This window comes from Leptidea sinapis, chromosome 1, assembly GCF_905404315.1.
Source record: "Leptidea sinapis chromosome 1, ilLepSina1.1, whole genome shotgun sequence".
In the NCBI taxonomy this organism is placed as follows: domain Eukaryota; kingdom Metazoa; phylum Arthropoda; class Insecta; order Lepidoptera; family Pieridae; genus Leptidea; species Leptidea sinapis.
In genome coordinates this window covers 22499991-22515029 of record NC_066265.1, presented here as the reverse complement: position 1 = coordinate 22515029, position 15039 = coordinate 22499991, and the positions used below count along the sequence as shown (strand labels likewise).

Here is a 15039-nt window from a genome sequence, read left to right as displayed (position 1 = left end):
GCAGCACCAAAACGTATTGTAATTTACTGCATTTAGTCCATACTGCAGTTTTCGATATAATAATAAATTCCATCCATTTCAGCCGGAAGACGTCCGGCCCTGCGCTCATCCTACCTACTCCGGTGATGTTGACCAGATCGTCAGTGTGTGGTGTCGCACCAGAACAGCACCAACCCATCTACTCCCGCGGGTGTCATAGAAGGGAAGATATGCAACAGAATCGTTCCGAGAAGCACCACCATCTACTGAGATCGCCAACCCTGATAAAAGGGCCCAGAAATGGCAAAACCCCCCAATAAAAATAAATAATCAATATGAAATGAAGCAAAAAAACTCGAAAGGATTCTTTAAGACCTAAACAATAAAGAGCCTTTTTCTGCAGCACCAACTCCATACCAGATTTAGATATATTAAAAAATAATGAAAGTGTAACTACTTAATATTGAGCTCCCGATTCTAAAAGTTGATATGGTGTTTCGTGTCTATCATTTGAGTCGCATGACCCGAGTAATCCCTCAACATAGCCAGACAAAATCCGACTATAACTCGTAGGTAATCCCTGTCTACAATAGAAAGGGAATTGGGTCAAAACGTGACACTTGACATGGCAATCTTTATTGCATGCTTCCTATGCCACTTGGAAGGGGATTACTTCTGGTTGGTTCCGCGTCGCCATAATATCGGAAGATTGTCTTGTGTGATATTTATTATTATTAATTTCATACTCTTTGTTTTGCTTTGATCTAGATTAAGGATATAATTATTTTCAGACAAAGAGCTTAATTTGTCCGCGGGGTATTCATAACGAGCACTTAGCCTGTATTTTCACATTTGTTACACATTTAAATATAACCCTTTTTAAAGGATTAAAGCGCGTGTAACTGTGTTTTTATATTTGTTTAAGTTACATTCTTATTATTATTTTAATCCGACGATTCGTAGCCTTTTCAGAGCACGTTTTCAGGGGGACTGCGGTTACAATGGTGAAAATAGCACTGGTCATAGTTGTCATTCAGAAGTTTAGCGTCATTGTTGCCTCGGAGGTGGTTATTGCTGTAGACATATGTTTTTGGCAAAATTTAATGACAATGTCTTCTTTTGGTATATTATGTAGTTTTGGATTTTAATTTAGAGGTTATTGGATCCTAGGTGTTAGATAATTTTAGCCCGTATTCTCTATAGAAATATGGGTTATTTTTAATTTCAATGGCTTCACGTTCCAGTCTTAGGAGAAATCTATTCTATTATTGATCATTTACTGTATTCGATTTTTTGTAAATCAAAATCAGCTTTTGCACAAATGATATGATTCGTTATGGGCATTAAAGTATTACCATATAGGTAATAAATATAACGACAATACTCAACTTAATACTGCAGCTAAATACTTACATCGCTGTCTCAAGTCTCGACAACTAGTCGCTAAAATACTGACGACCCTCGTCACAAAAATTGCTTTAAGATGTTGTCGCACGCCTTTTTACCGCTAAAGTTAATAGTATATAGTTTGGGCAAATTTTTACTATGTAAAAAATTATCCAAATGGCGGTTAAAATAGTATGTCAGTCTGGCAAGTACAGAGGATTTCGAAATGCATGGCCTGTGGAGTTAAAGCTGTTTCTTGAGCCGTGTGAGGTCGTGTGTATATTAATATTGAGCATTTGGTGCAAATTCAAATTAAAATATTTTTAATCAAAATATGATGTACTGAAAGTCAAAAACTACCACCACTAAAAGTATGCCTCAGACCTGAGAAACACGGTATGGAGACGTTTGGCTGACGAATCGGGGTTGCTCACTGCGAGTTTTACCTTCATTGTTGGAAGTTTAAAAATTTGCTGTAATTGCTTAATCGGATCTAATGAAGCTGTAGTGATGATGCATTTTATATTATAGCTACAATTACGTTATCGCTAACGCTTTGGCAAAAAATCGGACGAATCGCGTAAGCTTTTGTCGATGAAATTGAAGAAATATTCAGCATACAGGTAACCCTTTTGTAAATAATGTTGTTTTGCAAAAGCACAGGAATTATAAGAGCTTAGCTCAACTATCTCTCATAAAAGAATTCCTTTTACTAGCTTAACTTTGGACAGGACACTGACTGTCCAGTCCACTAGATTAACATAATAGGAGCTCATGGTGACGAATGCTTTTTGTCGCGGTAGTACGCATGTGTGAACCCGGCTTTATAAGACTATTAGCACTATCATGCAAACATACATGTAAGGACATAAAATCATAGCAAGTATGTGCAATGTTTACCTTGAATACAATTGCATCTGTATCGAGTTATCCGCAACACTATCGTATGAACACCTTGTCGCCATGGCTCAAATAATATGCCATAAGTTCTTAATGCATATATACAATGAAACATTATCGTTAATAGCAATGGCAAATTCACGCAATAAAAATAAAACAATTCGAAACGGATTTTAATTTAAAGCATAAAAGTCTATCCACAGCAACGTACTAACATCGCAACCAAGGAATTAAATATAACAGGGATTAAACTATGCTCACAGCATTATACAGTGTGCTTTTTTTTAAACTGGGACAGTAAGGGGAAATCCTATTCTAGAAAAAAATTAAACTCGTAAGAGTATGGAGGTCTTGTTAAATATCTAAAGTGCAAATAAAATTTCACACTTAAATAGGTAACACCTTATTGCATTCTTGTATCGAATGCGATTCGGGTACTTTGGAGGAGCTGGCTTTTAGTATGAGAAAACATTTTCTGCTGCTGTCATTTTTCTTCGAATACAATGGAATTATCTTCGCGGATTAAGTGGATCCGAATTGAAAAGATGTTCACCAAAATGACCCATTTTTATGGCCAACTCACGCTTGAAGAAAAAATTAACTACTCATACCAAAATGGTTTTCACAAAAGAGAGTGAATGCCCTTTTATCTCAACATAGTAAGAATGAAAGTATAATATAAATCAAATGTATTCGTATATATATAGTACCTACATACAGTAACAAAGTTTATTTTTAAATTAATATTATCTGTTTATTGTTTCGCCCAGTCATATTTTTAAATAATTTCACTTATGAAATGTTTTTTTTTTGTTTTTAATATAATCATAGAAGTGAGCATATATAATATTAAATTATGGTAACAAATCAATATGGATCACTGACCTCTATCACAGTACCTCTAGTATGTACCACTATACTGGCGGCTATCAAAGTGCCTGCTTGATATTCGCCATTTTAGGGCTGTTGGCCATGTAGCGAGAGTTTGCGGTACTAAAACTACTGAAGACAACCTGAGCAAACATCGATAGATGGTGGGAAACTATTGACAAAAAAAATTGTGTGCTTTATTACGTTGATTCTTGAAGTATAAATAGCACGGAAAACGAACCAAATTAATTCAAAATGCAAAAATACTTCAGAGTGTTGTAGTACGTTCCTTTGCAGCCATTTGCATTATACGTCAAAGTTAGTTGTACAGTTAGTCTGTACACTCGCGAGTGGCGCTTCAAATAGGCACAAAAAATTTGCTGTCAAAAATATGGAACAGCCTGTCCAGAGGTCGATGATATGGATTCAATGGACCGACAACCTGTTTCTGTAAATATTCTATCTACATATTATGCGCATCTCTCTATGCTCTACATGTTGAACATTACTGTATTTTGTGGAATCTTCCATAAAAGAAAAATAAAAAAATATTCTGTCACGTTAGTTTAACAAAAAGTTCTAAAGAAAGAAAAGTACTTTTAGACTTCTATATAAGATAGATACTGTTATCACGGTTTAAAACAGTGAATAACTTAAGATAATATTGGTCTATTTATATAAGTGATACCTATGTGAATCATCCGACGACATTATCATATCATATAAATTTTTACCAGTTGCACAGGATGCCGGCTAGATTATGAGTGCCACAACGGCGCCTATCACGGTAATCTGTAAACAATACTGTTTCGGTCTGAAGGGCGCCGTAAGCTAGTGAAATTATCTTACGCCTCAAAGTGATGAGCGCAATATTGTGGTGCCGCTCAGAATTTTTGGGTTTTTTAAGAATTCTGAGCGGCACTGCATTGTATTGGGCAGGGCGTATCAATTACCATCTGCAGATCTTCCTGCTAGTCTCGTTCCTTATTATAATAAAAAAATATTTGAATAAGATCAGTCTAAGTAAAGTGTTCCACACCATTAACCGTTAAGACCGTTAAAAACCGACAAGAATAATTTTTAACGTGCACTTCAATTTAACTTCAAGCATAAGTTGTGATCAAGTACCATGAAGTTCTTTTCCGGTATGAAACCTCATTTGCACATTAAGTAGAAGTAACAGACTCTTATCGCCTAATCAGGGGGCGAACACACCATAAATCAGTGAGTGAGAGGCGAATTTTTTCTCATGTAGGTGACGACAGTCTTAATGAGAAATTAAAGTTCTTTAAACCGAACACACCATTGTTCTTTATAATACTCAGTTTTAATCACTAATACTTTGGAGCATTTAACAAAATGGAGACGTACGTTCGGCATATGCTAGGACATTTTATAGATTTACTATTCAACTTGCTTGGTATCTCTAAAAAAACGCGTGGATATATTATGCCATTCGTTATTCAGGTATCCTGTTCTCTTTCTTTGCGTGAAGCATCATTTATTTCTGTTTAGTATCAGCAAACCATCTTTATACTATATTTTGCGTGTTCATTCTATCATGTGAAGTTACAGAAGATCGTGCCCCCTACTAGGCTCTTTAAATAAACAATTCTTTTGCATGCGATAGTATTAAATATTACAATAAATTACCAAAAAGTGTATCTGAATTATCAATAAATAAATTTAAATCTTTTATTAAACGCAGACTTATTACAGTATTGAAGATTACGTAAACGATATTACAATATGGAATTAAATAGTATTATAGTTGTTTTTTATGCATTATATGGTTCAGCCTTGTGCTGTTTCACTGGTTTGCATTTTTTTGAAAATATGTTTAAACTTTTATTTATCTGAATTGTATTTTTTGTGATTGACGATGACGAGCAGTCTTTTGATTTTATGTCAATAAAATATTTTGTCTTGACTTGACTTGAACTAGTAATATTTACTTTGAAGAGATTGTTAAGGTGCCACCCAGTTCTTGTAGAGAGGTAGTCCCAGGACTTCAGGTCGGAGATGCATCAAAACGGGACCGAAAAGAAACAAAGAGTTTGCATAATAGGGTTGTTGCGAAAGGAAGAAGCAATGGAGTTTGATACATGGAGGGCCGTTTCAGCCTATCTGGGAATAGGATGGACAAATCTTGTTTGATACAAGATATTGAATGAGCTTCCTTGTGCTGTGTCCGGGACGACGTGACCGTGATAAAAAGCGCGTACACCTTCCTGTGATTCCTCTGGTGTTGCAAGATAATGTGGGCAAGAGTTTGTCTTCGTCTTCCATAAAAAAAACTGGAGAAACAGCCGAATGAGACGTGTGGTTATCCGTTCGTCGACGTGTATCTTTAACTCCGTGTTTCATATCTGTATGAATTACCTTTCGTTTTGGTACAATACTCTAAGTTACAAAAGATAATATTTAACATTAATCGGGCACTTACGCGCGCTGTAAAAGATTATGATAATTTACACCTTTGTATTATCTTTGGCAATGTTTGCTCTGATTCGAGGCTAGTATGTTATTATTACAAAGTTTTGTTGGTAATTTTTCTGAGAAATTTGAATCTCATCCTCCATTTTCTGCAATTGAAAAACTAACTTCTCGCATGCTCCTGAGTGGATCCTACTTGCACTATACAACGATTAGGAAAATGACTAAAACGCTATTATTATTGAAACGTTACTAGTTTCAATTAAAATATTTTTATTCAAAATATGATTTAAAACTAATTATTGAACGTCAATAATACCGCCCATTCGAAATAATGTGACTCAGACCTGAGAAGAACGGGCGCAAGAAACTCAGCGGTTTTTTTTTCATCAAAAAATATGTTTACAAAGTAATATTGTACAATTAAACTTATTATTTAATAGCCTGCGAGCCGTCGCTTCATTCCCAATCTGTTGCATTTATGTTATAGTAACCTTTACCACACGAAGCTTCTTTTTCTAGCAAATTCATTTATTTTTATGAATAAACTGTTTTCACATTTAGTAATAATAGTTCCACAGACAGTTTTTCTGTATTTTTTTGGATTAGTTTTCACTATACTGTCCTTGTTTAAGAAAACATTTTGTACTGCAGTTCGACATCAATCTCAGCGTTCCGTTCAGTATATTTTTTTTTTATGAAAATAAGGGACGAGACAAGCAGGACGTTCAGCTGATGGTAATTGATACGCATTGATACCCATGACAATGCAGGGCCGCTCAGAAGACTTGAAGAACCCAAATGTTCCGAGCAGCACTACACTTGCGCTCGTCACTTTGAAACGTAAAATGTTAAGTCTCATTTGCCCAGTAATTTCACTAGCTACGGCGCCCTTCAGACCGAAACACAGTGATGTTTACACATTACTGTTTCACGGCAGAAATAGGCGCCGTTGTGGTACCCATAATCTAGCCGGCTTTCTGTGCAAAGGAGCCTCCCACTGGTAATAATATGTAATAGTATGAAGAAATCGCTTCGCTTGTTAGTTTGTGAGATTTATAACTATAACTACATGTAGTATCGGAATTTATTGGATAGGATACTAAATGTTTATTAAGATGTTATAATTAAAGAATCACGGGCGGTTAATTTAAAGTGAGTATATTTATTAGAAAAAATTGACAGAGTTAAAGGACAGAGGTCTGTCGTACATCGAAGTTAAGTAGGAACTGCCCGCTTGAGTCCCATACAATTATCTCTTACTTACTACCTGGGTTCTCACCCCCGCATCAGTCATGCTTCGTTCTTACACTCTCAGTACTTATAATGTACATTTTTGCCACGAGACAAAACTATACTTACGTTATTTGGGAATTTTTCTCAATCCATTTATTTACAACCTTTTGAAAACAATACTTACTGCTAAGTACAAAGGTGCAATAAAACAATAAAATAGAAAACTTAAATCTAAAAATGACCATTCCACATACATTATGTAGTTATAATGTTAAACACTCTCATTACGTCTGACCTGTTAAGGTCAACATGATAAAAACACGGAATAGTTAATACTACTTAGTAATAAGCACATTATTACTTGCTTTGTGCAACTCGCTGATAGTATCAACAATAAACTCTACATTAAGAATATTCTGTATTTTAGAATTGAATATACTTAGGATAAAAATATTAATACTTATATGCATTAATAAGAGTAAATTTTTATGATATGGTATACGATTATGGGTACCACAACGGCGCCTATTTCTGCCGTGAAGCAGTAATTTGTAAGGATTACTGTGTTGAGGCAGTCTTTTTGGAATGGATGGTAGTTTCCGACTTTCAATAAATGATGTCACATCCTATTTTGAATAAAAATATTTGAATTTGACATATTATTTTTTGGTTGAGCGCGAGTAGTCTAAAAAAGTCATTCTGATGAAAACTTTTTTAAAGCGGTTCGACTCCAGGTTAATTTGGGGCTCATTTCTTTATACCGGGAAAAAAACTGAGCAGCAGAAGTTTAAGTTACCTGAATATCAGTTTATACTTATACTTACAACAAGTAAGCGTTCCATATTTAAATCTAAAATTTTATTTGAACTTTGAGTTTAAAAATTATAACTTTTCAAATTTAGAACGATTTCGTTTCTTCTTTCATCTGTTAATATAAGTTTATGAAATGTTTGTGATTTAACCAGCCTAGCGAAACCAAGAATTTTCAAGATTCACTCGATTGTATGAAACGTGCAGTCATTGATAGACTGACAGATAACGGCTATAATCTTGTAAAACGGAGATGGCCGAAATCCAAAACGTTTTAAGCAACTGTTTGCTTTCAAACTTAGCCGGATTATACTTCATCGCTCAATTATTGTAATTACTATTTCAACCATGTCAAATCAATGCACGTTTCATAAAAAAAAATACGAAACTAAATTTCAATTTCTACTCAGGCAGCCCCGCCTCTTATTACGTAGTATTAACATCCTCTTTGGGTTCAACATGGTTATCGAATACACATAAAAAGTAATTTAATTGAAGCGTATTTTCTTTTTATCGAAGCCCAGTTGATGTAACTTTAATGTACCGCTCTCCTGAATGCTTTCTACCGAATCATAAGATATTTGATAAAATAATTATAATTTGAGAGAAGGTTTAAAACAACCTAAGCGTAAGAGAGCGGATTTTATCATTATTGCCTTCTTAGGATTTTGAGGCTTACCCAAAATCATAGTTACGGCAATCTACAGAAAAAATGGGTGTGCCTAAATCAACGCTACTGTAGGTACTGAAGATGCTTATAACTTCTTACAGAGATGATCGACTTGTTCAAGCATTGCTCCCTAGAGATACCGACCGGAGATTAACATTTTGGTTTATAGCACGATCTATCGAAAACCATTCCTTTCCAAGAATGTACTATCAAATCATATCAAAATCACTTTAATCATATAGTTTAAGGAAATGGCACTTATGAATGCCAAAAGTTGACTTTTCTTTTTACATTTGCCACCATTTCGGAAAGGTTGACCTTTAATGAGAAGAAGAGGCAAGAAATTCACTCTTTTAAATCAACATTTACAGCTTCATCGATTTACAAATCATTTCTATTACTCACTACTTACTTAATTATTCTTAGGTATAACTCTATACCAAGTTTATTTGTAAGGCTGAAAGATAAAGTTTTTTTAACGCGCTACTCTCTACTTATTCCAAATTATAAGAGATTACAACAGAATAATTAATGTGGCACTTCTGGACACAGGACATTATATTTATGGGGCCTATCCAGGGTCGCTAACCCAATTTGCCCCTTGATGAAAAAGTAATTGCGTGCAATAATTGAGCACTTACCGAGGACTTCCGCAGTCCACTGCACTACAATAGATTGCTTTGGGATTGTCTCAAACTTTATTTTAATTTGACTATTAGAAAGGCTTTTACTACGTCATTGTTTATTAGTAGTTTCTGGACGACCAAGTCTTGCTCGGATTTTTAGAGTGTACAAAACTTGAACAAAAAAAACTAATAGGACATCTGAATTCAAACCGGGGTCTTCTGCTTTCTGGATCACCCAATGTGCTATTATAGTCATGTATATATTGGCGAAATTTACCTTTGTATTTAAATGTTATTGTAGCTATTTCTAATTAAAACACGGATATAACTGCATATCCCAAAAATTTTAACCTAGCTAGAACGATTTCTCGCTCCCGAAACTACAAACTACAAAATTTCATTAAAATCGTTGGAGGAGTTTCCGAGCTTCAGAATATATAATATATACAAGAATTGCTCGTTTAAAGATATGAGATTTGTGTAAAACAGTAAAAAGAATGATACGAAGGGAGAGAGAGATACAGTGGTGGACATATAATTAGAAATACTTTCTCAAGCATTCGCGGCAACACCTTTTATTTGGAAATAAAAATGAAACAACAATTAGCAGAAAACATGTTCAATGACATCATTTAATAGAAAAACAACAAAAATCCGACTAAACAATTGAAATGTAAATTAGCAATTATTTGTCTAGCTGAAGAGTCACAATTTTTAATTTTGTCCATTTTCATCAAAAGTAATTATTATACAAAAAACTCCAATTTGATGTTCAATTGCTGCCATAACGATAGGCAAAACGAGGAAAGAAGTTTTTTTTATTTCAAAAATAAAACGTACCTACCATTGATGCTTTTCTAAATTCTCTTCTAGTCTTCCAAGCGGTCAGGTGCATTAAATAGTTCAATAGAGGTTGAACATTTTTTTGTGATTAATTACTTTTTTTTTTTTTTTTTTTTTTTTTAATATATTTTAAGAGTATTTCAATTGAAGGGCTATAATAAGGCATGATTATTAAATATTGGAATAACATATTTTTCACGAATATTGCACGTTGATTTTATACATCAATAATTAAAATGAAGTGTTTCTAATTATATTATGTCCACCTCGGTATATCTGGAAGACAAGGGGCGTGAAAACTCAGCAAGGCGCTTTATCTCTGGTTTATGGTTAGATCGGATTTCGCCCCCAAAAATCCGTTTTCCCGAAATAGGCATGCAAAATATACAAAAATATGCAAAAAAAACAGCTTAATTATAAAATCCCAAGTGGATGTGAGGAGAATGCATACACGGTACATATAAATATATAAAATGGAATACGAATTTTTTAAATTGTTGTATGTCTGTTTGTTTATTACGGCTAATCAACGAAACACACAACGTATTTAGATGAGACATTCGCTGGAAAAGTAATGAGGTTTTGCGCAAAAAATTTATAACTTTGAAATTGTGAATAAATACATTTTTTTTAATGAAAATAAGGAACGAGACGAGCAGGACGTTCAGCTGATGGTAATTAATACGCCCTGCCCATTACAATGCAGTGCCGCTCAGGATTCTTGAGAAACCGGCGGCATTACAATTGCGCTTTTCACCTTGAGACATAAGATGTTAAGTCTCATTTGCCCAGTAATTTCACTAGCTACGGCGCCCTTCAGACCGAAACACAGTAATGTTTACACATTACTGCTTCACGGTAGAAAAAGGCGCCGTTGTGGAACCCATAATCGAGCCGGCAGCCGGTGCAAAGGGGCCTCCCACTGTTGCTCTCCCACCAATCATACTTAAGTTTAGATTTATACGAAAGTTCACGCGGGCATAGTCGCTTTTGGCTTTTTAAACGCAACATTAATAGGCAGTTGCGATCGAAACAGTTTAGAAGTTACCTGCATTACAATACATGAATACAAGCCATGTATAGGGTAAGTGCGTTGACAAGTATCACAATAACCCAAAAGTAGGTAGCTCAGGAGTCAAGAACGATTGTTGTATTCAAAGAAGTTAACCTTGATTGAAATTTCCTAGTTTATCAGATATGTGCGTATACGTATAAATGTTTCTTTTTTTTACTTTATTTATTGTTATACTACGACATGATGTAATAAATATAAAATATTGGACTCCGAGTAAATATCAATATAAAGACGATACGAATAATATTTTTAGACTATCCGTATTTGAATAATGGCTCCGAAGTGATGTGTCAACTGGCCCGAAAATTTGTCTTTTACTGTGGTAAGGAGGTTTAGCGGGCAGAAAGGTACGATAAGTATATAAAATATTATGAAATGTATCAGTTTTTTTTTTCAAATAGTTATATTTTTTATTTCGCATCGCACAAGCAATTACAAAATATTTACATTACATTTACAATAAAACAAAATTAGAACGAAAAAACAAATAAAATTTTACACACCATAAACGCTTCTAAACTAATAATAAATTTGAATTTGATAAATGTTAAAAAATAAGCTAGTTGTCGCTTATCTGTCACATAAAATAAAAAATGAAAAAATAGAATTTTATTGATACTTTTAATAATAATTGAATTATAACACACGGTGAATAATATACTTACTAATATTATTTACGCGAAAGTTTGTACGTATGGATGTTTGGTACTCTTTCATACAAAAAACAACTGAGTGGATTTTAATGAAACAACAATAATATTAGCTTACATATCAGAATATCACAAACGCTATAATTTATAAAGATATTGTGTGAATTGTTCTAAATATAACCATAAGTGACAAATAAGTTGGAATAATTCTGCGATCTACGAGATATTCTGGCGTTGGCTGCAAAAACCGTTGGATTTACCTGCACGTATACAGGGTTAAATATCAAAGATAGGCTATTTTACTGAAAGAAGACTTTATGTTATTTTTAAAAATTAGCACTTCTGCATTCAAAGATTTTCTAAAAAATACTTGCCTCGTCTGGGAATCGAACCGACTGAAATTAAAAAAAAAACACTCCTACTTTTATGATGCCAATCGAAAGAATGGCCAAAAACTAATAACTCTTCTTAAGTAACATAGTATTTTAGTATTTTAAAAGAAAGGAACAACGTAAAATGAATGTTTTCCTACTTGGATTGGTACGAATGGACCGATTAGATGGCCGGCCAGATTACACCATTAGATTTCTTCTTATGGGGATACGTGAAAGATATGCTATACAAAAAGCGATACGAGAACGTGGGCGACAGCATATATCTATCTTTTATGTGTGCGTCATTATCGCTGAAATCATAGACAATAAAAATTGAAAATTTATTTCTAAGTTCAAATTGATCCTTATATCAAAATAAATACGGGTATTTAAAACAGTTAAACTTTATGTTTCATTAAATATAATGTTAATTACTATAGTAATAAATACTTTTAAAGCTTCTGGTATTTAAAATCAATAAACTTTGTCTTTCGCACTACATTATTTGAACAAAATTTTTAACAGTACGAAGTTGACCAACCAAGTGCGCGATACTATGGTCCGGTCCGGCGGTGGGCGAGCTACCTAGATATATTTAAAATTTTGCAATTTTAACAAAAGGTCCGGACACGTTAAATGCATACATTTTTATGTATATTTTTGCTGCTTCATAGCCTCCACGCAGACGAGATCACGAGCAGCAGTTATAGTTATACATATAATATAGCATGATTAGACTGAAGTGTAAAGTTAGCGTAACATCGGGACTCTGGATAAGAAAGTTACCTTCACAATGTTCATTTTTCAAAATTATAAATTGATAGTAACAATACTACTATAGAACAGTTATAGAAATAATTATAGTTATAATTATATTGTCTACTCGCGGTAAATACATTTGCAAACAGCCGCGTCTCTTCTATCCGCTTTGATAAACAAATTGCTTCCAAGAAACTACACCAAATAACATTAGAGTAACAAGTGTATTAATCCGTTCTAAGAAATATCTAGAAATTCTACTTTAACCAGAATATAAAGCAGTAATAACAATTTATGTACCAACTCACTACAGTAATTGCGAACCTATTAAAATTATTAGAACTAATTGCCATAAAATGAAATACTTCTACCATTTGGAATTTTTACGAGAATACGTAATTACTATGAATTATAACGCATTACATACTTCAGTTTCATATTATAATGGATTCATTTTCTCTTTCATTTATTATTAGAATTACTTATTCTAATGAATAATAATTTAATATATTATTTAAATATAATTTATATGACTGTTTGGTCAAAATAACAAGGCTTACGTGAAACGGCAGTTTTATAATAAAAAAAACAATATTTTAAAATAGTTTCTGTCTGTTTTACACTTATTATAGATGATGAAATTGGTAGATAGTGTTCCATGGATAAATTTAAAAATTCACGAAATCATCGACAAGTCGACCTATTCATAGATCAGTATTGGCACGTAAATCTCTCGAGCTGTGTATTACGTGCATTGCTGCAGGATTAGTTACTAGGTATTTTTCTAGCGAGACAAGGAAATACTTCAAAAAGACATTGTCAGCCACTGTTTAAACCGGAGTATCGAATTTTTAGCCTCTGAAACCTTCCCTCTTTTCTAGTACGTAGTCTACCGTCTTAGCATAAATTCGCGATATTAAGACCCCTTAATTGCCGCCATTTACACCTTTCTATTCACCAGTAAGACCTTCACAAAACCCGTCATTACTGTCCAGTTGTCGATCGTTGCCAACATTCAAGGAACGATTTCGTCCAGACTTTGAAGCAGTCCCTTTTTATTCCACCAACACAGCGATATTTCAAAACTCTGTTGACAATAAAATGCTCGGCGAAATAAACATCTCTTCATACTAGTAACTATTATACATTAGGACTCTACCCATATAATCTATTTTTGGAGCGTCTTTTGATCGCGTCTTCCCATCTGCTTCTCTTACAATGTGAGAATCTCCATAGGGTTGCTTCATTGCCATCTTTGGTCTGTGCAGACGAATATACCTAGGTACTGTGCTACAAGGGAAGATTGAATATATTACTACTGCGTCGTTCGCCAATGAGACACTTTGAGAGATGCGCTTTTAAAATCACAAGACGTTTGAATACAACACAACCGGACCCTAAACGTCGAACGGCCGTTTTTAATATCGTATCTCTAGTTACGGATACATTGCTTTCACCGTATAATGACAAGTTCTTATCTATCCATAGTTATGTCCAATATTGTTATAATCCAATGCTTTATATCGATAGGTTATTGAAATGTAAGTTAGCGTAAAAGGATAGATTTGTCTACCTCTAGTAAGTTAAACTAAGGTTAAACTAATTATTGAAAACGGCCGTAAGTAGATCATGCAATGACCGTTTACCGGAATATAAGATTATGATCCGTGTTCCAGAAGGGGTATCAATTTGTAATCCGTGATCAAGTATGTTTTCTTGACTTCATAACTGAGCATTAAAGAGACGAAATACACATGACTACTTTTTGAGATGCCTTCTCAGGTACAAAACTAAGAAAGTGAGAATGGCACATGACCATTGAGGACAAGTTTAACGTTGTTTTTTATGGAATAGGAGGACAAACGAGCGTACGGGTCACCTGGTGTTAAGTGATCACCGCCGCCCACATTCTCTTGCAACACCAGAGGAATCACAAGAGCGTTGCCGGCCTTTTCACGTTGTTTCACGATAATATAGTCACCGCCAATATGAGATACAATTATAAGACTGAACCATATTGAGATTAAAATATATTTAGTGCAAATTTGTTACAATGGCATTTTAAATTATGTACTTTTTCATGTTCGTGGAGCGAAGTTTTAAATTGTCAATAATTATTTAAATCAATATGCATACATAAGGCAAGGCATTTGAGATAACTACTCTTTTTCTTCGTAACTTTAACCAAGCAATTATCTTAGAAAGCTACTTAAGCTATCTTGTCTTCACATGTGTTTTAAAACCATGTAGGCTTATAGTTTTAAGTTAAGAAAGGAATAACACAATCTTAATTCTGAATCAATCTTGGTAGGTTCTCTAGTATTACAAGAAAATAGTAATTGAATTACTGTGAATAATCAAATTATTTTAATATTTCAATGTGCAAAATACATCCGCATTAAAAGTCATTCAAGTTTATAAATCC

The 15039-nt window shown here is 33.9% G+C and overlaps 1 protein-coding gene across 3 annotated transcripts in view; it reads right to left on the bottom strand.

Annotated features, from left to right (window-relative positions):
• Positions 1 to 15039, bottom strand: part of LOC126975739 (vesicular glutamate transporter 2) — a 55672-nt gene that overhangs the window by 36226 nt on the left and 4407 nt on the right. The gene's annotated exons all lie outside the window — the stretch shown is intronic.